General features: G+C 43.6%; 1 protein-coding gene, 1 long non-coding RNA gene, 1 other non-coding gene and 1 pseudogene across 9 annotated transcripts in view; 2 read left to right on the top strand and 2 right to left on the bottom strand.

Moving 5' to 3' along the window:
• LOC132233280 (NXPE family member 3-like) overlaps window positions 1-5,928 on the bottom strand; it is a 63,904-nt gene extending 57,976 nt beyond the window's left edge. For 2 of the 7 annotated variants that reach the window (XM_059693683.1, XM_059693684.1), the window contains exon 1: window positions 5,172-5,282. The gene's annotated coding sequence lies outside the window, so the exon portion shown is untranslated. Of the gene's footprint in view, window positions 1-5,171; window positions 5,295-5,763 lie in introns of those variants that run through there. The other 5 variants (XM_059693685.1, XM_059693682.1, XM_059693687.1 and 2 more) reach the window with 5 other exon arrangements.
• LOC132233282 (uncharacterized) lies at window positions 819-10,992 on the top strand. The gene is made up of 2 exons (XR_009452578.1): window positions 819-1,272; window positions 8,431-10,992. It is a non-coding gene; the product is annotated as an uncharacterized LOC132233282 (long non-coding RNA).
• LOC132233896 (U6 spliceosomal RNA) lies at window positions 3,387-3,493 on the top strand. The gene has a single exon (XR_009452750.1). It is a non-coding gene; the product is annotated as a U6 spliceosomal RNA (small nuclear RNA).
• A 12,359-nt stretch (window positions 10,993-23,351) lies between the features above and the next one.
• Window positions 23,352-24,124, bottom strand: LOC132232372 (dynein axonemal light chain 1-like; annotated as a pseudogene).
• Between the last annotated feature and the right edge of the window lie 384 nt (window positions 24,125-24,508).

The raw sequence follows: 24,508 nt of genomic DNA, 5'->3' as shown, positions 1-24,508 counted from the left end.
CCACTGAGCCAAACCGACTAGGGCTAAATTTTTTTTTTTTTAATCCAAAGTCAAGCCATCAATCACAGCTCATTAATGACCTTAAAAGCTTTGAGAGTTTCAGGAACTAGCTGAGAAAGTCCCTTCTTGCATCTCATAATAAGTGCTGCATAATCCCAGAATGATTCGAGTTGCTGAGTATACTGGGACAGCCGTATTCCAAACAAGTTTAGAGCCAGCCAACCGACACCCTGATTTAAACCCCACCTTTGGGGCATAGATCCTGAGGCCCTATCTCAGTGCTCTCACCCTCTGAAGAACCTCAATAAATCTGCCTTTGCTTTTATCAGTGTCCCTGGTCTAAATTCTTTTATATCAGGAGATAAGAACCCAAACTCATCGGTAACATTATGACCTAATGGAGTGATTTACAGACTGTTCTCTTTCACTGCTGCACTGTAAATGAAAAGCAGTCATAATAGAAGATGCTAGGGCTTATTCTGATAAATTTGCCAGTCATCATGCTAAATCAACATTGCATATACAGACTGGGGGAGATGCACACCCAGATCAGGACCCTAATTAAGTCTATCAAACTGGGACAGATGAAAAACCAGAGGAAAAGGACCGCTGGACCTATATACTAGTAGTTACTTCTCTCATCTCATAGAAGGGATGACAAAATATACTATTAAGCCTTTTAATTATGACAAAATAAAAGAGGTTACTTTAAAAAGAAAAGATTGAACTCCACCCTTTTCCCGGTATGATTAACAAAAACATTAGGAAATTACACAACATCCATCCTGTGTCTGTTAAGGGCCCAGCACTTCAGGAAATGCCTTTTATCCGGGAGGCAAGCCCAGTCAGCCTGAGAAAGTTACACAAACTAGCCTTGGGACTGCAGATCTGCACTGAGCAACGGATAGAGATAGCTTTCAGTGTTTTTAGCAACCAAGACAGGGAAGAGGAAGAGCAAAAAAGCCACCAGATGGAAACAAAAGGCATAATTACTTGATAGCCGCAGCTTTAAATCCTTTGCTCGCCCTGTAGACAAGAAGGACACCTAAAGGAGTGCCTACGACTAACTCGGGACAGACTACCTCCAGGACCATGCCCCATCTGCACCGGGAAAGGCCTTTGGAAAAGTCCTAGGCTTCTAAGGGAGCTTAGTGCCCCAAACCAATGATGTTTAAAACACCTGAGAACTGATGGTGCCTGAGGCCTCCTACTGCCCCCACCGGCCATCTGAAACCATCACACCGGAGGAGTCTCCTGTGACTGATGTGACAGGTAAGCCCATTCATTTTTATTAGACACAGGGACTGCTTACTCTGCTGACTCACTCACCAGGGCCTCTTTCTTCCAAAACCCATTGGATCACTGGGGTGAATGGGCATCCATTTCATTCAACCCCTCGGCTGCTGCCTCAGGAATCTCACTTTTAGTCATACTTTTCTTGTAGTTCCAGGGTGCTCTATTCCCTTATTAGTTAGGGAGGGACAGCTTGTCTAGTCTAGAAGTGACCATAGAAGATAATAAACTCTCATTGTTACTCCTGATGGCCAACCTAACTTCTCACCCTGAACCAAAAATTAATAATATTCTAGAACAAGCTTGTCAAACTCAAAGGCTAACGCGGGCCAAATAAACAAGGTTTAAGTTTACGTGGGCCACAAAAAAACAAAAGCTTCAATTTTCATAGAAACGTAGGTTTATTTCAATAGAGACATGCTGAATACAAAGGGCTAAAATAAACAAGTAGTCGTCAACATAAAATAATAGAACATTTTAATAAAAATTAATATTTTTTCTTGAACATCAACTTACCAGACACCGAATAACCGCACAAATGAATAAGCTTAACTCAAATAAGCCTATTTTCCTTGTTTTCCGAAAGCGAAATATTTCCTGTTGCGCACACCAAACAAGTCAGTACAAGACTGATGTGGCAATCAGCTGCTAAAATATTTGCTGCTAGTATTAGTGGAGAGAAATGGTGTGCCTGCGTGTAAGGCACGTAAGGAAAATGAATGCAACACGATTATAGTCATCAGTCATTAGCGAACATCGTAGTTCGTTATTAATAATTATGTATAACAGGATATTGTAAAAATGAAGTTACGAAATTTTTATTAAAACGTTTCTTACAGACCATTATATTGGCCGGGCTGCAAAAATATTCATTGTGGGCCATGAGTTTGACATGCTTGTTCTAGAATCTGTCCTCTTCTAAGTCAATCCTGAGGTATGGAAAACTGGAATACCAGGCAGGGCAATGGGAGCAAAACCAGGGGCCCCCTACCCTAAAAAAAGACAGCACCCTTTAAGACCTAAGGCCATAAAAGGGATCGACCCTCTCATTAAATATACACTGAGTGACCAGATTATTATGACCACCGCATCAGAACAATGAAGTGAATTAGTTATGCAAATAATAATAATAATAATAATAAAACATTGAGAGTATTTGCTTAGGAAGTTTTCAATATTCAGTATTTTTGGAAGTGTCAATGAAGTACTGATGGGGTGGTCATAATAATCTGGCCACTCAGTGTATATATAAAGCATGGGCTTCTCAGGCCCTGCCAGTCCCCAAGCAATACCCCTCTCCTCCTAGTACAAAAGCCAAATGGCAAATTCCAGTTTGCGAAAGACCTAAGGGCTGTAAATAAGATCGTAATGCCGGAACATCCTATAATTCCAAACCCATACACTATCTTAAATCCCAGGAGAAGCCAAATATTTTACTGTATTGAATTTAAAGGGTGCCTTTTTCTGCATCCCCCTTCATCCTGATTCCCAGTACTTGTTCACATTTGAATGGCCTAACCCCCAAACTAGGGAGACCTGCCAATGTTCACGGACTGTACTCCCCCAGGGCTTTAGGGACAGTCCCCATTTGTTTGGAAATTCTTAAGCCAAGAAATTAAGAGAACTCCAGTTGACCAACAGGCCCCTCCCACAATATGGCGATGATACTAATTTCTAGTACTAACGCAGAAAACTCAGATAAAAATCCCATCCTGGTATTTACTTCCTCGTAAATAGAGGATATAAAGTATCTCCCCAAAAGGCCCAAATAACCTTCCAGGGGTCCCATATCTGGGGTACCTACTTACCTCAGAAGCCCAGGCCCTGTTACCTCAAAGGAAACAAGCCATACTGGCTCTCAGCATCCCAAAAGGTAACCAACAGCTTGGAGAATTTTTAGGAATCGCTGGCTTCTGCCACCTGTGGATCCCAGGTTTGGGGCTAAATGCTAACCCTCTAGAGAAGGCTTTAAAAGAAGAGGACAAAGGGCCAGTAGACTGGACCCCTGAATGCCAACGTGCCCTTGAGAAATTAAAAGTGAAATTGAGCAGTGGATCTGTTTAGTCATGCCAAATTAAGAAAAACAGATTACTGTGCTCACTTCCGCAGCACATATACTAAAAGTCAAACGATACAGAGAAGATTAGGATGGCCCCTGCACGAGGATGACACGCAAATTTGTGAAGCATTTTATATTTAAAACAAAAAGGAAAGAAAAATGGGTTACTTTGCATATAGCGGAAAGGCAGGAAATAACATGTGGAGTCCCCACCCAAAATTTCAATTGGACTCCTAGCTTACTTTTCAAAACGCTGGATGTTGCTATAGTAGCCGGCTGGCCACACTGCTAACCAGCTGTAGCTGCCACTGCTCTCCTGGTAGGAGAGGTCAATACACTTACCTAGGGCAGGCACTGAAAGCCCCCCATCAAGTAAATAAAGGGTTATCAATGGCTCCCGGGAGGAAGGCTTAAATAAATAGCAGGCTCTCCTTGACTCTCCTGAATTAACCCTAAAGCCTTGCCAAACTCTCAATCCACTACGCTCCTAGTAATAGGAGGGTAGCCCACCAGGTCACACACCAATGCATAGAAACTACTGAACAAGTCCAGCAGGCCTGACCTAAAAGACGAACCTTTACCTAAATCTGAAGCAGAATAGTTTCCGTATGGCAATCATTTTGCACAAAATGGGGTCAAAAAGGCAGGCATGCCATTGTCGGTCTTCAAGAAACAGTAAAAGCCTGCCCGCTACGACTTCGGACCAAAAAGCTGAACTCACAGCACTCACTAAGGCAGTGGCCCTTTAAATACAGTTCCTCATGTTGTGACCCAACCATAAAATTATTTTCGTGGCTACTTCATAACTGTAATGTTGCTACTGTGATGAATCGTCATGTAAATATCTGATATGCAGGATGGTCTTAGGCGACCGCCAAAGGGGTTCGTGACCCACAGGTTGAGAACCACTGCACTAAGGCCTTACAACTAGGGGAAAACACCTGAGTTAATATCTACACTGACTCAAAGTATGGGTTTCTCATATTACATGCCCATGCTGCTATTTGGAAAGAAAGAGCACCTTGAACAGCTAAAAATTCCCCCATAAATCATCATATAGGACAGTGATGGCGAACCTATGACACGCGTGTCAGAGGTGACACGCGAACTCATTTTTTTGGTTGATTTTTCTTTGTTCAATGACATTTAAATATATCAAATAAATATCAAAAAATAAGGCTTTGTTTTACTATGGTTGCAAATATCAAAAAATTTCTAGCCCTGACCGGTTTGGCTCAGTGGATAGAGCGTCGGCCTGCGGACTCAAGGGTCCCAGGTTCGATTCCCGTCAAGGGCATGTGCCTTGGTTGTGGGCACATTCCCAGTGGGGGGTGTGAGGAAGGCAGCTGATCGATGTTTGTCTCTCATTGATGTTTCTAACTCTCTACCCCTCTCCCTTCCTCTCTGTAAAAAATCAATAAAATATATTTTTTAAAAAATTTCTATATGTGACATGGCACCAGAGTTAAATTAGGGTTTTTCAAAATGCTGACACACCGAGCTCAAAAGGTTCGCCATCACTGATATAGGAATTTATAACTCCTGGCAACTGTAACACTTCCCCAAGAAATAGCAACGATACACTGCCAGGGCCACCAGAAGGGAACACAGATATAATCAAAGGCATTACATTGGTAGATCAGGCAGCTAATATAACAACATGGTCTTCCTCAATCACCCTAAAGGCAGCTCTGCCCCCTGACCTCCCTCAGCCACCAGAAGGCCCCTTCTACATCACCAGGAAATCTCTTGGGCCTTAAAGAATGGATTCTCTAGAGATGGGCAGGCTGGATATCAAGGGATAATAAACATTTGTTACCTCAAACCTTAAAATGCTCCATGATGGCACTCACATAAGGAGAGGTGTTCTTGCTATCCTTGTCTCCCAGCTGGTTATGATATGAGAGCGTTACGAAGCAGTACAGAATGTGACCCAAGGATGTACTTTGCTCCAAAATAAGCTCGAGTTGCCTTCCTCCTCCTCCCCTCCTGGCACCAATACAAACCGGGATACATACCCTGGGAAAGGGTGGCAAATCGATTGCACTCAGATGCCTCCTAAAGCTAGATGTAAATATTTCCTAGTATTTGTCAACACTTTTACTGGGTCGATTAAAGCCTTTCTACCAGAACACAAAAAGCTACTAAAATAGCCAAGTTAGAAAAATCTTACCTAGGTTTGGACTACCAAGAAGCTTCCAGAGTGACAATGGACCCTCTTTAGTAGCCCAAATTACCTAACAGCTAGCTCAAGCGTACGAATCAACTATCGCTTATACTCATCATGGAGACCTCAATCCTCAAATAAGGTAGAAAAAAGCTAATGAAACCCTAAAAAGGACTCTAGCCAAGCTATGCCAAGAAACGTGAACTCCTAAAGAAAAATGGCAAGCTAGCCCTTTTGCACTCACCTGTGGCAGAGGCCTTTCTCAGGTCTTCCAGCTGGTGTCTTACACCATTCATCTAGGACAGATAAGTTCAACCAGGCGACAAGGTCTAGTTAAAAACCCGGAGGGACGACTGTCCTAAGTCCCAGCTACAGCCCAGATGGAAGGGTTCACATCAAGTCCGACTGAGCACCCCAACTGCAGCAAATCTCCCAGGGACATAGCCAGTTCCGTTCACAGATCTCAAATTAAACATGCTTCCTGTGAGTCCCCACAGAAACCACAAGCTCAGACCTACTCTTGTTTTTTTTGTGTGTGTGTGTGTGTTTTTTTTCTGAGACCTACTCTTATGAACCCTCAAACTCCTTTTCAATAAACAAGAACCTGTTACAAATAAGTCATGTAATGGCTGGGCCTTAGTGTAATCGTCTTCCTCGTATTTCTGACACTCGTTCTCCCAGCCTGTGGGTATGCCCAGCCTCCATCCCCCAGGAAGAGAATTTTTCTGTCCTTGTTGGATTTAATCCTTATCAAATAAAGTCCCAAGTCCTCCCCGCCACTCAAATTATTCACATTTTAACCAACAATATTTATCCTTCTTGTTTTCATATCCCTACCATACTCAAGACCCCTATGAAAAGAATGGAAGAGTAATACACTACTAAACGTTCCCAATATCGTTGCTGATGGAAATGAACTTTCTGATTGCTGGATCTGCCATAAACAGCCGACCACAGGAGCCCTCCCTCCTCAGTTTTCAATCTACAGCCCTCAACTTAAATCTAACTCTACTAGCAGGGTCCCAAAATAATTTTGAAAAAGCTAGTACTTTTTTAGTAAGCTTCCTTTCCGTTTCTAGCAACTTTTCTTGCACCAACCTCATCCTATTTGTTAATCAGACTAATAACTGGTCAGTTTTGAGGCTCTTATGCAAGACCCTTACAGAACTCTGCTGTCATTATATTACATCCAACAAATATATCAATTAACTTGAACAAAATAATTCTGTCCTCTCTCTGATATATCCAAAGATTTCTTCTAACAATGTTTCCTGTACTCCCAATCTGACACACTGGTGTCCACTAAGCTACAGGGTCCAATCAGATGTCTAGGAAACTAATTCTCAAAATAACCCCCCAGAACATTTGCAGTTATTGACAAGGAGAAACTAGTGTTAACTGGAAACTTGTTTACCAAGTCCCCACAGCACAGAAAGCCCCCACAGGGCCAAGGGACCTCCTTGTAAAAGGAGAATCCCCTTACCCCTGACTTTAGGGAGGACACCTACTGAGGTCCACGTTTTCTTTCTTTAAAAAAAATATATATTTGAAGGAGGATCGCACGAGGCCAAAGAAGTAAGGGATTATAAATTTACTAGAGGCCCTGTGCATGAAATTTGTGCATGGGGCTGGGGGAGGAGAGAGTCTCTCAGCCCGGCCTGCATCCTCTCACAATCCAGGACACTGCATGCACCAATGACCATACTTTTCATACAGGTGAAAGGCATCTTGCTGCTGTATGGGTAGCTACATTTTTTTTTGCCCTGATTATAAAAAGTAGTACATAACATGATCCTTCTGAGGCAGTAGTACCATTTTCCCCATCTTATGGGTGGAAAAACTGAAGCAGAGAGAAGTTAAGTAATTGGCTGTGTTACACAGTTATAAGTGTCAGAATCAAGGCTAACCGCAAAATGTTCAAGCCAGAGTCCATGCATATCATCACTGCATCATCCTGTTTTTTTCAGTGTTAGGGTAGGGTAGGGTAAAACCTTGCAGGTTTTAATTTTTAAATCTAAGAGATTGTTCCCAATATATAGGGTAGGGTCCCTAGGCCTGGCCATCTATGGGGTGACCAGTGGGCAGGGCAATCGTGGGGCCCCTGCTGGCACCCACCTTGGCTGGTGTCCTGTTGCAGCTTTCTGGCCTGCCCCACCCCCCTGATCACCGCCACCAGTCACTTCCCTCTCAGGGGGAAGACGCTCAGTGCAGGAGCTTCCCTGGTTGAGCGTCTGCCCCCTGGTGGTCAGTGCATGTCATAGCAACCGGTTGTTCTGCCATTCAGTCGACTTGCATATTAGGGTTTTATTATATAGGATTAGGTCATCTGAATACCAAATGGGCTGAGCCCCAAAATAGCGCCAGCCCCCAAAGACAGGGTGTCAGAGGTTTTTAAAGGACTCTAGGCAGGTTTTTTTTTCTGGGTGGAGAATTCTCTGTTCAGGCCTGGATTCTGGGAAACTCTGGAGGGGAGAGATAATAATCTTAGCAAGTGGAATGTGTTCTAAGCAAGTGGAATGTCCATTGTGAAATGGCCTAAAGGTCAGTTCCCAGGGGAGGGGATATTGGTTCAATTATTTGATCAAACCTAACAATATTTTTATTGATTTCAGAGAGGAAGGGAGAGATAGAAACATCAATGATGAGAGAGCTCATTGATCAGCTGCCTCCTGCATGCCTCACACTGGGGATTGAGCCCGCATCCCTGGCATGTGCCCTGGCCGGGAATTGAATTGTGTCCTCCTGGTTCATAGGTCGACACTCAACCACTGAGTCATGCTGGCCGGGCTGCAGGTAGTAAATCTGCCACTACTGTGAGTTTCTTAGGCAACATGTCTTTCCCCCACTCCCCACCCCCAGACGTAACACCCTGGTTATTGTACAGTAATTATGGTTTTTCCTATTTTGTCAGCCTGAGGAGCAACCATCCTCTATGAGTTAAGCAAGATACACCATTAAGAAGGAAGACTTGGAACTACAGGGCCTCAACAAAGGATTTACAGCAACTTTGGGATGTGATGGAGATTTCAACATGGCTTATTTTGGCTTCTACTACGTCAAAAGCATTGTTCCTATCTATAAGGTTCCAACCTTGGAGTTTTTGAGAAAATTTGGGATTGGTCTTCTAGTGGGCACAATAGCCTCAATCATTAACATCCCATTTTTTGTTGCCAAAAGTAGAATTCAAGGGCTTCAGCCAGTTAATAGAGAGATCAATACAGAGCCTGTTTTAAAACAATGGCAGCAGTCTATCAGGAAGAAAGGATTTTAGCTTTGTTCAAAGGCCTGCTTCCCAGGATTATGAGACTTTGACCAGTGGTGTAGTGATGCTGCTGGTTTATGAATGCAGCCATTCATGGCTTCAGGAGAACTTGTGATTGCCTATGAAGTATATTTACCCCTTGAGATAATGCACATTTTCTCTACAGTACCTTGAGACTATTAATCAGCTAAGCTGATGCAATTATAAATTATACAATCCTATATAATAAAAGTGTAATATGCTAAGTGTCTGACTGGACGACCATTTGGTCAACCGCTTGACCAGTCACTATGATGTGCACTGACCACCAGGGGGCAGACACTCAGACTGGTAGGTTAGCTTGCTGCTGGGGTCCGGCCAATTGGGACTGGGCGAGAGGGCTGGACATGCCCTAGAGCCCTCCTGCAGTCCTTGATTGGCCCTGATTGGGACTGGGCAAGATGGCCTCGATTGGCCCCAATCGCTGGCCAGGCCAAGGGACCCCACCCATGCACGAATTCATGCACCGGGCCTCTAGTTACATATAATTATAAAATGAAAAAAATTAAGAACAAAACTTATTTTGATACTTCAAAAATTATCTCTAGCCCGGCCGGTGTGGCTCAATAGTTAAGCATCAACCCATGAACCAGGAGCTCACGGTTAGATTCCCAGTCAGGGCACATGCCTGGCTTGTGGATTTGATTCCCAGTAGGGGGCATTTATGATTCTCTCCCTCTCCCTTCCTCTCTCTGAAATCAACAAAAATATATATTTAAAAAAATTATCTCTAGACAATTTGAGGCTGTAGTTATGGCTATATGTGTCATAAAATTGTAAGAAGAAGAATATGAAACCATGAGGTATGTAAACTGAATATAGAAAAATAGTATAGAACTCAGATATGTTTCATAAAAGCAATATAAATTTTGTGACATGTTTTAATTACACTGCTTCACAATAAAAATTCATTGTATTAATAATCGTTTTTTCCCAAGAGGCCAAGAAATGCTTAAAGGAAAAAAAAGCCAAAATTTAAACAGTTTTTATCAGAATAAACTCTTCCATAAATAATATTTTTGGAAGATAATATTATTTTTTGTTTAAGAAGATATTTTTATTTTTTAAATTTTTTTTTTTATTGATTTCAGAGAGGAAAAAGGAGGGAGAGAGAGACAGAAACATCAATGATGAGAGAGAATCATGGGTCAGCTGCCTCCTGCATGCCCCCCGCATGGGATCGAGCCTGCAACCCAGGCATGTGCCCTGCCCAGGAATTGAACTGTGACCTCATGATTCATACATAGGTCGACACTCAATCACTGAGCCACACCGGCTGGGCAAGAAGATATTTTTAAAATGCACTAAAATGGCCTTTTAAAAATGTTGACTTTGATGTTAAAATGTAAATTTGTTTGGTTTTCTAGTAATAATACACATCTCAGCTTTATTTTCCTAAATCTACTTTATAGTTTGCACTATTGTTTAAAGCAGGCCATACTTTGAAATCCTGACATTTAAAGTCTATTATGACAAATAGAAAATGTGAAGTTAACAAAACAACAAGAAAGCCCACTGCGTGGGAAAACATATTTGCTAATGTCATATCTGATAAGGGCTTAATCTCCAAAATTTATAGGGAACTCATACAACTTAACAAAAGGAAGATAAACAATCCAATCAAAAAATGGGCAAAGGACCTAAATAGACACCTTTCAAAAGAGGACATTCAGAAAGCCAAGAGACATACGAAAACATGCTCAAAGTCACTAATCATCCGAGAGATGCAAATCAAAACAACAATGAGGTACCATCTCACACCTGTCAGACTGGCTATCATCAACAAATCAACAAACGACAAGTGCTGGAGAGGATGTGGAGAAAAAGGAACACTCGTGCACTGCAGGTGGGAATGCAGACTGGTGCAGCCACTATGGAAGACAGTATGGAGTTTCCTCAAAAAACTAAAACTGGAACTCCCATTTGACCCTGTGATCTCACTTCTAGGAATATATTCCAAGAAAACAGAAACACCAATCAGAAAGGATATATGCCCCCCTATGTTCATAGCAGCACAATTCACCATAGCTAAGATCCGGAAACAGCCTAAGTGCCCATCAGTAGATGAATGGATTAGAAAACTGTGGTACATCTACACGATGGAATACTATGCTGCTGTAAAAAAAAAAAGGAACTCTTACCATTTGCAACGGCATGGATGGAACTGGAGAGCATTATGCTAAGTGAAATAAGCCAGTCAATGAAGGAAAAACACCACATGATCTCACTCATTCATGGATAATAAAGACCATTATAAACTTATGAACAAAAATAGATACAGAGGCAGAGTTGCCTCGAACAGACTGTCAAACTACAGTGGGAAAGCCAGGGAGGGTTGAGGGGCAGGGGGGTGGGGGAGGGAGGTAAGAGATCAACCAAAGGACTTGTATGCATGCATATAAGCATAACCAATGGACATAAGACACTGGGGGGTAGGGGAGGCCGGGGGATTGTTAAGGGCGGGGGAAAAAAGGAGACATATGTAATACTCTTTGTAATACTTTAAGCAATAAAACAATTTAAAAAAAAAGAAAATGTGAAGTTATATTAAACTACTTTCCTTCACATAGTTAGTTCCCTTTGAAAACAAGTTTTGTTGCTGAAATATGTTCATGTTAAATCACAAATTCGAACCACTCCTTGGGCCCATTTGTACTGTCTGTATTTGCATCTAAATACCTTTGTTCAGGACTCTTATCTATGCCATTCTTAAAATGAAGGTAAAAGTAAAAGTACAGCCCTAGCCAGTTTGGCTAAGTGGGTAGAGTGTCAGCCTGTGGACTGAAGAGTACTGGGTTTGATTCTGGTCAAGGGCACATGGACTTGATCCCCAGTCGGGGCATGCAGGAGGCAGCCAATCAATGATTCTCTCTTATCATTGACGTTTCTATCTCTCTCTCCCTCTCCCTTCCTCTCTGAAATCAATAAAAATATATTGAAAAAATAAAGTAAAAGTACATTTCCAGATTATAAGTGACAGCCTGGGGTTAGGGGGTGGAAACTCATGCTCTAGGGCCTGGTTAACTGACCCATGTGGTGGTGCCTCATTCTCTACATATGAAGGGGTGATGAGCTGTGGGTGTAGAGAATGGTTGGGAGTGGCCAAATAAGAGTGATCTAAGAAAAAAATGAGTGATCTGTAACATCCAATGTGTGAAACGTACTATTTGGGGATAGGAATCTCTCAGAAGACATTCCATGGTACACACTCTGAGACAACCTGTTGTAAGTCTGAGCTCTTTGTCATATGCCATCATTTCCACTCTTAGCTACCATTTCTGGCTTTTGTAACCTTTTCACCTTGTGGATTGTGACATCTATATGCTTTTGCTTCTTTTGACACCTTTACTCTTTCCTTTTGTCTTCCTTCCTGATTTAGATGCATTTTATTTGTTTCTCTTGCCTTACTGCTCTGGCTAGAACTTCCAGAACTATGTTGAATAAAAGTGGTAAGAGTAGGTATCCTTGTTCCGGATTTTAGAGGAAAAGCTTTCAGTTTTTCACCATTGAGTATAATATTGGTTGAGGGTTTGTCATATATGGCCTTTATTTTATTGAAGTACTTTCCTTCTATTCCTATTGTCTTGAGTGTTTTAATCATAACTGGATTTTGTAGCTTATCAAATGCCTTTTCTGCAGCTATTGATAAGATCATTTGATTTTTATCCTTTCTTCTGTTAATATGGTGTATTACATTGATTGATTTACATATGTTGAGCCATCCTTGTGCCCCTGGAATGAACCCCACTTGAAGAGGGCCTCTTTGGATTAAAGTAACTGTGTTCTGTTTCCTTCTTGGATTTAAGGATCTAGTTCGTTCTGTAGGTTTGGAAAATTACCATCCACTACAGTGGGGCCTTGACTTACGAGTTTAATTCGTTCCAAGACCGAACTCGTTAAGGAGCTCATTAAGGAGCTCGTTAACTCAAATTACTCTATCAACTCAATGCAAAAAATCGGACGAGAGACAGCTGGTATCTCAAAAAACTCGTTAGTCGGGACACTCATAAGTCAAGGCCCCACTGTATTTGTTTGAATAGGCTCTCCATTTGTTTCTCCCTGTCTTCTGGTATGCCTATTATTCTTATACTAGAGGCCCAGTGCACAAATTCGTGCACAGGTGGGGTCCAGTCAGCCACAGGAGGTTGGCTGGTGGGCCCCGCCCCCAATTGGGTTTTGGGGGGCTGACCCAGGGGTAGGGCCAGCCGGGGGGAGGGGCCACGGGAAATTGGCTGGCTGGAGGGAGGGCCGGTTGGCTGGCCACAGCATGTGTCATAGCGACTGGTTGTTCCGGTCGTTACAGTCATTCTGGTCTTTCTGGTCACTTGGCTTTTATATATACAGACTAGAGGCCTGATGCACGAAATTTGTGCAAGGGTCTCGGCCCTTGCATCAATAGCTTCATCTGGAGTGTCATCCAGAAGGACATCTGGTAGGTCGTTTGGCTGTCCAGTCTAATTAGCATATTACCCTTTTATTAGTATAGATTGCTTTTTCTGATGGAGTCAGATAGTTCTCATAGAGCTCTTTCTTTTTTTCTTTTTAATTTAATGCTCAGGTCTCTCTCTTCTTCCTTCTATGTCATTTCTAGATTCATATCTTTGATATTACTTCATGTGATTGACTCTGTTTCCTATGTTCATTTCTTGATCTCCTTAATTGAATGCTTCATCTTTAGGATGTCTTCTGGTTCTTTTTTAAAGCTTCAACCTCTTCGGTAAAGTAATCATTTTGTTCATTAATTTGTTTTCTGAGTGCTTTAAATTGTCTGTCTATATTTTCTCACATCTTGTTGAGTATTTTGAGAATTGAAATCTTGAATTCTGTCTTTCATATCACGTATTTCCATGTGTCCCAGTTTGCTTTCTGGAGATTTTTCATTTCCTTTTTGAACTGCCTCACTGCAGTGGTTATTCATGGTATTTGCTGGACTCCTTCTCTGTGTAGGCATCTATATATTACTAGAGGCCCAGTGCATGAAATTGATGCTGAGAGTGATAGGAGGAGAGTTTTGAGAGTCTGTGGCTCCATTTTCTTGTTTGGAACACTGACTACCTGACAGCAGACAGCTGCAGCAGAGCTTCTGCACTGTGTCCTTGCCCAGGTATCTGGCTGGCTCAGCCAAATCTCGCACCACTCACTCCTAAAGGAGTCCTGACCAAGACTCTTTTCCTCCTGGCTGAAGGGAGCCCCTGCTACAGACAGCTTTCTCTCCTCTTCTGGCTGAAGTCCCTTTAACATTTTGTATAATACTAGTTTGGTAGTAATGAATTCCTTTAGCTTTTTCTTTTTGGAGAGCTCTTTATCTTTCTGTCCATTTTATTTATTTATTTATTTATTTATTTATTTATTTATTTATTTATTTTAACTAGGGGCCCAGTCACAAATTTGTGCACCTTGAAAGGAACTGTGGGCCACGAGGCTGTGGTAGGCACAGGGGCAGGTCTCGGCCCCTCCTGCACAGCCCCTCCTGCTGCGGTCCCTGGTCCTCTGTCTGCCTGCAGCTCTGCTCCCACTGCTGCTGCTCCTACATGCTGAAGGCGCCGGCCCTGCTCGCACCCACTGATGGCACAGAGCTATTAGGGCCAGTGCTGTCAGTGGGTGCGAGCAGTGGCTGCTGCCCTGATCACTCCTCAGGAGCAGGGGGAGGTGGAGAAGCCCTCAGGGGCAATCAGGGCTGGCAGCCACTGCTCGCAACCCCTGATGGCACAGAGAGATTGGGGCCAGCGCCAGTAGTGGGTGCGAGTGGTGCTGGTGCGGGCAGTGGATATGAGCAGTGGCTTCAGCACCAGCTGCAGGTGTGAGCACCGGGCAGGACTACAGTGCACAGGAACAAAGAATTTTCAGTAACCACCAGAGGCTTGCTCTGATGACAGTGACTGGCGCCCCGCCTTAGTCTGGCACCCCCGCTCACCTGCTCCACCATCCCACCACAGCCAATGCCCACCATGTTCTGCACTCTGCTGCCTGCTGCCAAAACCTGCCATGTTCTGCGTGTGCCCCCTGGTGGTCAGTGCACATCATAGCAACCAGTTGTTCTGCTGTTTGGTCTATTTGCATATTAGCCTTTTATTACACAGGATGAGGTCACTCATTGTATTTTATTTATTTATTTATTTATTTATTTATTTTTAATCCTTACCCAAGGATATTTTTCCATTGGTTTTTAGAAAGAATGGAAGAGAGAGTGAAAGACAGAGGAATATTGATGTGAGAGAAACACATCTATTGGTTGCCTCCTGCATACACCCCAACCAGAGACCGGGCCAGGGAGGAGCCTGCAACCTAGGTACATGCCCTTAACTGGAATCAAACCTGGGACCTTCCAATCCATAGGCTGACATTCTATCCACTGAGCCAAACTGGCTAGGGCTCCTGCCATTTTAAATGATAACCTTGCTACGGAGAGTAGTCTTAGCTGTAGGTTCTAGCTTTTCATCACTTTGAATATTTCATATATTCTGGCCTGAAATGTTTCTGTTGAGATATCAGCTGACAGTCTTATGGGAGATCCCTTGTAAGTAACTAACTGCTTTTGTCGTGCTGCTTTTAAGAGTCTCCCTTTGTCTTTAACCTTTGGCATTTTAATTATGATGTGTCTTGGTATAAGTCTCCTTGAGTTCATCTTGTTTGGGACTCTGTGTTTCATGGACCTGTGTGTATTTTTTCTAGAGAAATTTTCAGTCATTTTTCTTCAAATAGTTTCTCAATCTCTTGCTTTCTTTATTATCCATCTGTTATATCCTACAATGCAGATGTTGTTTTGCTAGGTGTTGTCATAGAGATCCCTTAAACTATCCTCATTTTAAGAAATTTTCCTTTTAGTTGCTTTGATTGGGTGTTTTCTGTTACCTTGTCTTCCAAATCACTGATTTGATCCTCTGCTTCATCTAATCTGCTGCTGATTCCTTCTAGTGTATTATTCATTTAAGATGTTGCATTCTTTATTTCTGACTGGTTCATTTTTGGTTTGGTTTTGTTGTTGTTTTTATTAATCCTCACCCAAAGATATTTTCTCCGTTGATTTTCAGAGAGAATGGAAGGATAGAGAGAGAAACGTCACAATGTGAAAGAGACACATTGATTGGTTACATTCTACATATGCCTGGACTTGGGCCAGGGATTGAGCCTGCAACTGAGGAACATGCCCTTGACTGGAATCGAACTCAAGACCCTTCAGTCCTCAGACTAATGCTCTATCCACTGAGCCAAAGTGGCTAGGGCATGACTGGTTCTTTTTTATACTTACTATGGTTTCTGTGTCCTTTTTTTATATTAAAGCTTAGTTTTTATTTAAATTTTTTAATTTAAGTTCTTTATTATCAACACTAATAAAAGAGAAAAATGGTAATTGGCGTACGAGCTACCCTTTTCATTGGCTAATCAGGGCTATATGCAAATTAACTGCCAACTAAGATTGGCAGTTAACTGCCAACTAAGATTGGCAGTTAACTGCCAACAAGATGGTGGTTAATTTGCATATGTAGGCACAATGCAGGGAGGCGAAAGGGAAAGCAGGAAGAAGCCCCCTGCCACTGACAGTGATCAGAAACCCAGGGGGGAGCTAAGAGCTGGGGGGCAGGGCAAAGGCGGCCCTGGGGCCGCCTTTGCCCTGCCCCCCAGCCATGATCGGAGAATCAGGTGCCTTTTCCGCCCTGGCCAGTGATAGCAGGAAGTAGGGGTGGAGCCAGTGATGGGAGCTGGGCACAGTCGAAGCTGGCAGTCCCGGGAGCTAGGGGTCCCTTGCCTGGGCCTAAAGCGAAGCCCACAATCGTGGGGCCACTGAAGCTGCAGGTCCCCGCTGCCCGGGCCGGACGCCTAGGCCAGAAGCATCCGGCCTGGGCAAGGGGCCGATCCTGCGATTGGAGGGTGATGGGGGTCAACGCCTGAGGGCTCCCAGTATGTGAGAGGGGGCAGGCTGGGCTGAGGGACACTCCCCCTCACACACACCCAGTGCACGAATTTCATGCACCGGGCCCCTAGTTTAAAATATTACACAAGTCTCCTTTTTCTCCCATTGACCTCTCCCTGGCTGCTCCCATCCCCCAGCACATGCCCTCACCCCCCTACTGTCTGTGTCCATTGATTATGCTCATATGCATGCACACAAGTCCTTTGGTTGATCTCTTACCTGCCTCACCCTCCCCTCCCACCTTCCCTCTTAGGTTGGATGTTCTGTTCGATGCTTCTAGCTCTCATTTTGTTCACCAGTTTATGTTGTTCATTATATTCCACAAATGAGTGAGATCATGTAATATTTATCTTTCTCTGACTGGCTTATTTCACTTAGCTTAATGCTTTCCAGGTCCATCCATGCTGTTGCAAATGGTAAAAGTTCCTTCTTTTTTACAGCAGTGTAGTATTCCATTGTGTAGATGTACCACTTCTGTGTCCTTTTTTATGCTTACTATCTCTTTGTTGAAGTTCTCACTGAGTTCATTCATTCTTCCCCTAAGTTCAAACCATTGTTTTGAACTCTGTATCTGATAGGTTGCTTGCCTCCATTTCTTTTCTGGGGATTTCTCCTGTTATTTCATTTGAGATACGTTTCTTTGTCTCCCTATTTTGACTGCCTCTCTTTATTTGTTTCTGTGTATTAGGTGGATCTGCTATGTCTCCCAGTCTTGGTATGGTGGGCTTATGTAGCAGTGTCCTGTGGGACTTAATGGCACAGTCATCCTGATCACCTGAGTTTGGTGCACCAGGATGTTCCTTTGTGGGTTGTGTAAGTCCTCCTGTTGTCGTTGATTCTTGATTGCTGTTGGTCTGTCCATGGGTAGGGTTAACCCTCAGGCTGGCTCACTATGAGGATTGACCCCAACCACAGTGCACAAGCTGCTATGTCAGAGCTGACCTCTTGAGGTGGAATTTGCCCCGGCAGGGTCCGGTGCCTGCTGAGATTTCCCTTTGGTTGTACTGCTTGTGGAGCTAATTGGATCAGGCTCAGTTGTGGTCTGAAGCCTGCCACTGGGTGAGTTGGCACTGGGACTTCTAGGGAGGGACTTTGGTGCAGGTTAATGTCAGACACTGCTTATGACTAGTTCTGGCCTTCCTGCTATGAGCTACAAAGTGATCCACAGTTTGTGGCTGCCTCTTCAGGACTGGATGCATGTAGGAGGGGCCAACCTGTGTACCAAGGCCAGATTCCATAAATACTGAGCCAGGAGGCAGGTCAGCAAAATGCCCTAGGAACCTTGAGATTCACCTCCGCCTGTCAGCTGCTTGTTAGGCTCAGTCACTGAAAGAGCCTCTGGCAGTATGTGAGTTGCTTGAAGGCTTTCAGTGAGTCACTAGGTTGATATAGATTCAAACTCAGTGCCAGGGCTGGGTCTGTGGCCACTGAGCAGAAGTCTCAAGGTACACCAAGGAAGGCCAGCCACCAAGTGCCTGGGGCCTGCAGACCTTTGTGATAGGGCGGGAACTCAAGGAGTCCTCAGGAGCCCTTCTTTACCCCAGCTCTCAATCTGCCTGGTCGCTTAGTGTCATTGACTGGCTGGCTCTGGGCAATGGCCCTCCTGCTCACAATGCTATTCTTCCTCTGAAGTCACATTTCCCCATCCTCACCTATCTCACTCCAAGATTCACTTTTTTTTTTTAAGCTAGAAATAGGAATGAAGCCAATATTTTTTTCAGGGCCTTTCAGATCCCACTGCAAATTGCTCCTGCTATCTGCCAGCCACCATGCCCTTCTTTTCACTTCTAAACAATGTTAGCTCCTGGCTTAGTATCAATCTCTTAAATTCACTACCTGTCCTAACACTCAGCGATTTCAAAATACATGTAGGTGAACCTTTCAACACGATGGCTTTTAAGTTCTGTGAGCTGCTCTCCACCGATGATCTTGTCATCCATTCTTTTTTTTTTTTTTTTTTTTTAAATATATTTTATTGATTTTTTTACAGAGAGGAAGGGAGAGGGATAGAGAGTTAGAAACATCGACGAGAGAGAAACATCGATCAGCTGCCTCCTGCACACTCCCCACTGGGGATGTGCCCGCAGCCAAGGTACATGCCCTTGACCGGAACCGAACCCGGGACCCTTGAGTCCGCAGGCCAACGCTCTATCCCCTGAGCCAAACCGGTTAGGGCTTGTCATCCATTCTTTATCAGCCACTCACTCTAGGCCAGTGGTTCTCAACCTTCCTAACGCCGTGACCCTTTAATACAGTTCCTCATGCTGTGGTGACCCCCAACCATAAAATTATTTTCGTTGCTACTTCATAACTGCAATTTTGCTACTGTTATGAATCGTAATGGAAATATCTGATATGCAGGATGTATTTTCATTGTTACAAATTGAACACAATTAAAGCATAGTGATTAATCACAAAAACAATATGTAATTATATATGTGTTTTCTGATGGTCTTAGGCGACCCCTATGAAAGGGTCGTTCGACCGCCAAAGGGGTCGCGACTCACAGGTTGGTGACCCACAGGTTGAGAACCGCTGCTCTAGGCTCACACTTGAGTCTCCGTCTTTAAACTCCAAATACCCCATCTCATCCCCTCTCTCAGGCAAGGAGCATGGTTCCCACTTCTTAAAAAATTTCACAGACTCCCTCATTCATAATCTATCCACCTTTCAGCATCTGCATTCATATAATCAGTCTGCCTCTCTGTCACCATGGATGACCTGCCTATACTCATATCCAGCCCTTCTCTGGAACTCATCCTCTCTCACCTTCACAAAGCCATCGCCCCAGGAGTTCTCCTTTCTCTCTCTCTCTCTCTCTCTCTCTCTCTCTCTCTCTCTCTCTCTCATTACAATGGCTTGTGGCCTTCCAAAAGGCCAAGGTATATAAACAAATATGCTATATCTATAGTATTAAAATTTTATGGAAGGGTAACAATCTATATATATAAAAATCCATTGACCATAATGCCATAATGACTGGATTGACCAGTTGATATGATGCCCACTGTGGCCAGTGAACCAGCCAGATCAGAGGGTGGGCCCAGCCAGCCAACACCCCCCTCCCGCCCCCATGGCCCTTCCCTCTGGCTGGCCCCACACCGATCAGCCCACAGCCCCTCCCCCTGGCCGGCCCTGCCCCTGATTGCCCCCCCACCCTAATAGGGGGCGGGCCTGCCAGTCAACCTCCTGCAGCCCCTCTCCCGGGCAGCCCCACCCCTGATGGGCCCCCACCACCCCATCGGGCCACAGCCCCTCCCCCCAGCCAGCTATGCTCCCGATTGGCCCCTGCCACACAAATCAGGGTTGGGGCTGGTTGGCCAACCTCCCCCAGCCCAACCCCCAATCAGCCCCCCTACCCCATTAGGGGGTGGGGCCCACTGGCCAATTGCCTGCAGCCCCTCCCCCCAGCCGGCCCAGCCCTGATTGGGCCCTGATCAGGGCAGGCTGGCTGGCCAGCCTCCCCCCATCTCCTCCTCCCAACAGGCCCAGCCTTGATCTGCCCTGATTGGGTCCAGGCCAGCAGGACCCTACCCATGCATGAATTCATGCACTGGGCCTTTAGTTAGGTAAATAAAATCTTAAAAGCCTCCCAAGGGCATAGTAATTTTAAAAAGGTTAACAACCATTAATTCAGAGGCAAAATCCAATTCCTATAGGGCGCTACATAATCTGGCCCCATTACGTACCTGAGCTTGTCTCCTACTACTTTCCCCCCTTGATCATTTAGCTCCAACCACATTGAGCTCTTGGCTGATTCTTAAGCACATCATGCATGCACACACACACACACACACTCCCACTCCACCCCCACCCCCCACCCCCACACACTATCTAAGCTTTTGCATTCTCTGTTATCTTTGCCATGGACACTCTCTCTCAGGTTTCCTCCAGGATGATTCCCTCACCTCCTTCCAGTCTTTGCTTGAGTCAATGTCTCCGCAGAGAAACCTACCATGACCACCCTGTTTAATACTGTGGCATGCCCCGCTTCCTTCTACGCTCTAGATTTCATTTCCCCTGACCTGCTTCTGCTTTTCCCCTATAGCACTTATTATCTTCTAACATACCATTTCATTTTCCTTTTATGCATGTTGCTTGTTTTCTGTCTTCATCCACTAGAATATAAACTCCATGAGGGTAGAGATCTTTGTTCCATCCACAACTCCTAGAACAGTGACAGTGCTGGGCACAGAGTAACTCTCAATAATGAAAAAAATAGAGAAAAAGTTAAGTCCTAAAAGGAGCTATACATTCAGTTGAGTTAAATTCTATAACTGGGGAAAAAAGGAGACCATGGCTGAAGATATGACACATGACCACGTTATTAGTTCTGTCTGGGACTCCCCCTCTTTAGGGTCATAAAAATAACTAGAAATTAAGGCATGTTAAAGCTGTCTCCGGAGGTTAGCCTAGGACGAGAAGGACTTCTTGCCCGGGCCTCACATTCACAAAGAGCCTCAAATGTAGGTTTTGAACGTTCTCTCTAAAGGGGGTTGGTTATATATTCAGCCAGAGACACACACACAAGAAAGGGAGGAGACTTTCAGTTTACAACTTCACTAATGTCTCATTATAGCATTCTGTTGTGTGGATTAACTTGGAAAACTTGTAATTATTGCATGACTGTCAAAATCATAAACCTTTGTGTTAAAAGCATTCATTTGTTAATTGTAACTATTTTAATTATGCCACAATTTTGGAATTCTGTGTTTGCTTCTCTTTGGTTTTTCACATGTTGCTAAATTTGAGCAATGGAAGTGGCCTGGGCTTTAATAGACTTTGTCGCCTCTTGCCAGAGAGAAGCAAGGGAGTAGACAGCACATTATTACATGAGCTCCTGGTGCTCAGAGGTTACCAGGCCCAGACACTCAAATGCCTCCTTCCCTTCTGGCTCACCAGCGATTCCCCAAAATATGTACTTCCAAAGCATTCCTTCCCCGTTGCTTCATTATCCCATAATACTCCTGGGTTAGGGTGGAAGTAAAAGAGGGAAAACCAGGGGGAAGAATTACTCAGGAGTATTGGCCCAGGTCAGAATGCTGCCATGAACCATTATAGGAAGGGGACGCCCACTCTCTCTAGTTTTTGTGGCTGTGATGGTTTGTTTTATGAGTCCATTTGGCTAGGCTACGGTACCCAGCTGTTTGGTCAAACAGCAGTCTAGATGTTGCTGTTAAAGAAAATCAGAATGTGTCACACAAAATAACCCTCTTTAACAAAAAATTCATTTTGAGCTAAAAGGTAGTTTTTTTAAATAGTAGGTGCAGGAGGGACACTCTGGTCACCCCCCTTTTCTTCCTGAAAGCAGATCAAACTCTCATGTGGACGATGTCCTCCTTATATCAGGAGGAAAGTAATGTTCTTATCATCAAGGACGGGAAGTTGAAACCTAGAGAATCCTGTTAAATAGGCCTTATTAAAATAATTCTTACCTTCTTTGTCCTCCCCACATAGTTTAGTCACATTTCCACAAGTGCTTGTTCACCCTAGTATAAAAGTCTTTGGGTTTTGCCACTTCTTTGGGCTTTCATTTCCTTATGAAGGCCCCTGTGTCACATAAAATTTATATTAAATTTGTATCCTTTTCTCCTGTTAATCTGACTTATGTCAATTTGATCCTCAGGTCCAGCAGAAAACCCTAAGAGGGTAGAGGTAAAATTTTGCCTCCCATACACTGTGAAGGTCTTAAAAAAAAAAAAAAAGATATGATGAATACTTAATTTTAAATGAAGCAGATTAGCTTCCGTACTGTAGGTGGGCCCCATCCAATTGGTAAAAGATCTTAAGAGAAAAGACAGAGGTTTTCCAGAGAAAAAGGAATTCTCCTCTAAACTGTAATAACATAGAAACCCTGGCTGAGTTCCAGCCTGCTGCCCTGCAGAATTCACTCAAAATCACACATGAACTCTTCCCTGAATTTCTAGCCTGCCAGCCTACCCCACAAATTTTGGACTTGCCAGCCCCCACAAGTGCATGAGCTAATTCCTTAAAATAGCTCTTTATTTCTCTCTCACTCTCTGTAGAACCCTGACTAGTACAATGGTTAACTTATGGCTAATTTCTGTTGGTTTTGTGTCTTTACTGCCTCCTTTAGCATTCTCCTTCTCTTCAATACAGATTTTTTTCCCACAGGAGAAAATAAAAGTTTTTAATATATGCACATGGAGAATACATATAGGCATGAAAAGTCCAAAGACAGTGAGGCAACATTGGATATATAAGAAATTTTGGACAAAAGAGAAAATAGGGTGGAGGGACAGAGTATTAGATTTTAGAAATGAGAACGAGCGATTAACGAGAAGTTGAGAAAGAGTGAACATACATGGCAGGAAAATTCTTGCTAGGCAACTCAGAAACAATGGAACACAGGGGGTATCTAGCTAATAAGCCCCTGCCTGAAGCCCTCTTATTTGCCATAAATAAAAAATTTACAGTTTCTAAAAAGAGGGCTGCAATATATAAAGTTAGTGTTACCATTTGGGGAGAGAAACACTGAAAAGGTTAAGAAAAAAAAAAAGCAGGAATCAAAGGTTTATCTTAAAAAAACTTTTGCTCCACACAGAATCTTTAAGAAATAGAATTATTATTGCCGTAGCCCATTCAGGTTGCTATAACAGAATATCAGAGATGAGGAGGATTATAAAATAGACAAGTATACAAAACGTATCTATTGTTCTTATTGAAATAAGTTAACACAAAGCAGAAAATGTGGTGTTAGTTTTCTTCTTCCTCTTTCTCTGTGATTACCAGGGTACCACCGAGCTTTTTTTCAGTTTGGGCACGCTCTTGGTTGCCTCTTTAATCCAGTTCCCCTAGCAGGGTGCTTCTTCCGAAGGATTGCCTACAAACAACAGGTATGACAGTCCTGCCAGTCTCACTAACTCGGCCCAATCTTTCGCCAGGTTATTAGATAAGTAGGGAATAATGAAGGGATTCTTCATTACATGGATTCCTTCCAACTTCTCAATAAAATTGTAGGAGGTCAGTAACAAGCATGGAGAAGGCTGCACATTCATCTTCTCTGTAGGGGGAAGCTGGGCATAAAGCTTTATCTCTTTGGCTTCAGATGGCTTCTAACTGGTTTTCTCTTCCCATCTGGCTAGGGCTTCTTTGATTGTTGTTGCTTTTGCCATTCCTCGATTGCTGCTGTCACTCCAGGTTTTTTGTTTGCTTGGTTTTTGCTTTGAAACTAGACCTCTTTGTCTCTCACATACAAGCTCCTTTCTTTTCCCTAGTACTAGTTACTATTATCAAACAGCCATCAAAAGACTTCCCAACCCCAACTGTGCCTCTCTTAGTTCTCTTAACCCTGACATATCCATTCAACCAGCACTTTTCAAAGACTACAGGGGAATAGTCACGTGCTTTGGGCATGAAATGTTGAAAACATCACAGCCCTGGCCTCCATGCCTCTCAAGGTGTAAGTGAGCTAATCAGGCAAACAAAGAATTGCAGTAACGTATAGTAAGTGTTACACTAGATATATGAGCCTCTTAGGTACTGGTGGGACAAGGTGAGTGTGTTGAAAGAGGGCCAAGTTGTGGGTAAATGAAGGCCTGTATGGTTTCCAATCAGGATGCTTTAGTAGGCTGAGAGAGGGAGTATTGAGATCATGTGGAAATGGCTTGGACAAGAAGGCCAACTCTGCCACTAGGATGGATGGATGTAAGCACATGATTTCACATATCAGAATTTGTTCCCTCCTTTTCAAAAGAAGAAAGTGCCATGGAAGGGCAAAGAGCAGAGTTAGAGAGCATGAAGCCAAAGAAAAAG

The sequence above is a fragment of the Myotis daubentonii genome, chromosome 4, assembly GCF_963259705.1.
Source record: "Myotis daubentonii chromosome 4, mMyoDau2.1, whole genome shotgun sequence".
Lineage (NCBI taxonomy): Eukaryota > Metazoa > Chordata > Mammalia > Chiroptera > Vespertilionidae > Myotis > Myotis daubentonii.
The sequence above is the reverse complement of the archived record's forward strand: the minus strand, read 5'-3'. Positions and strand labels throughout refer to the sequence as shown.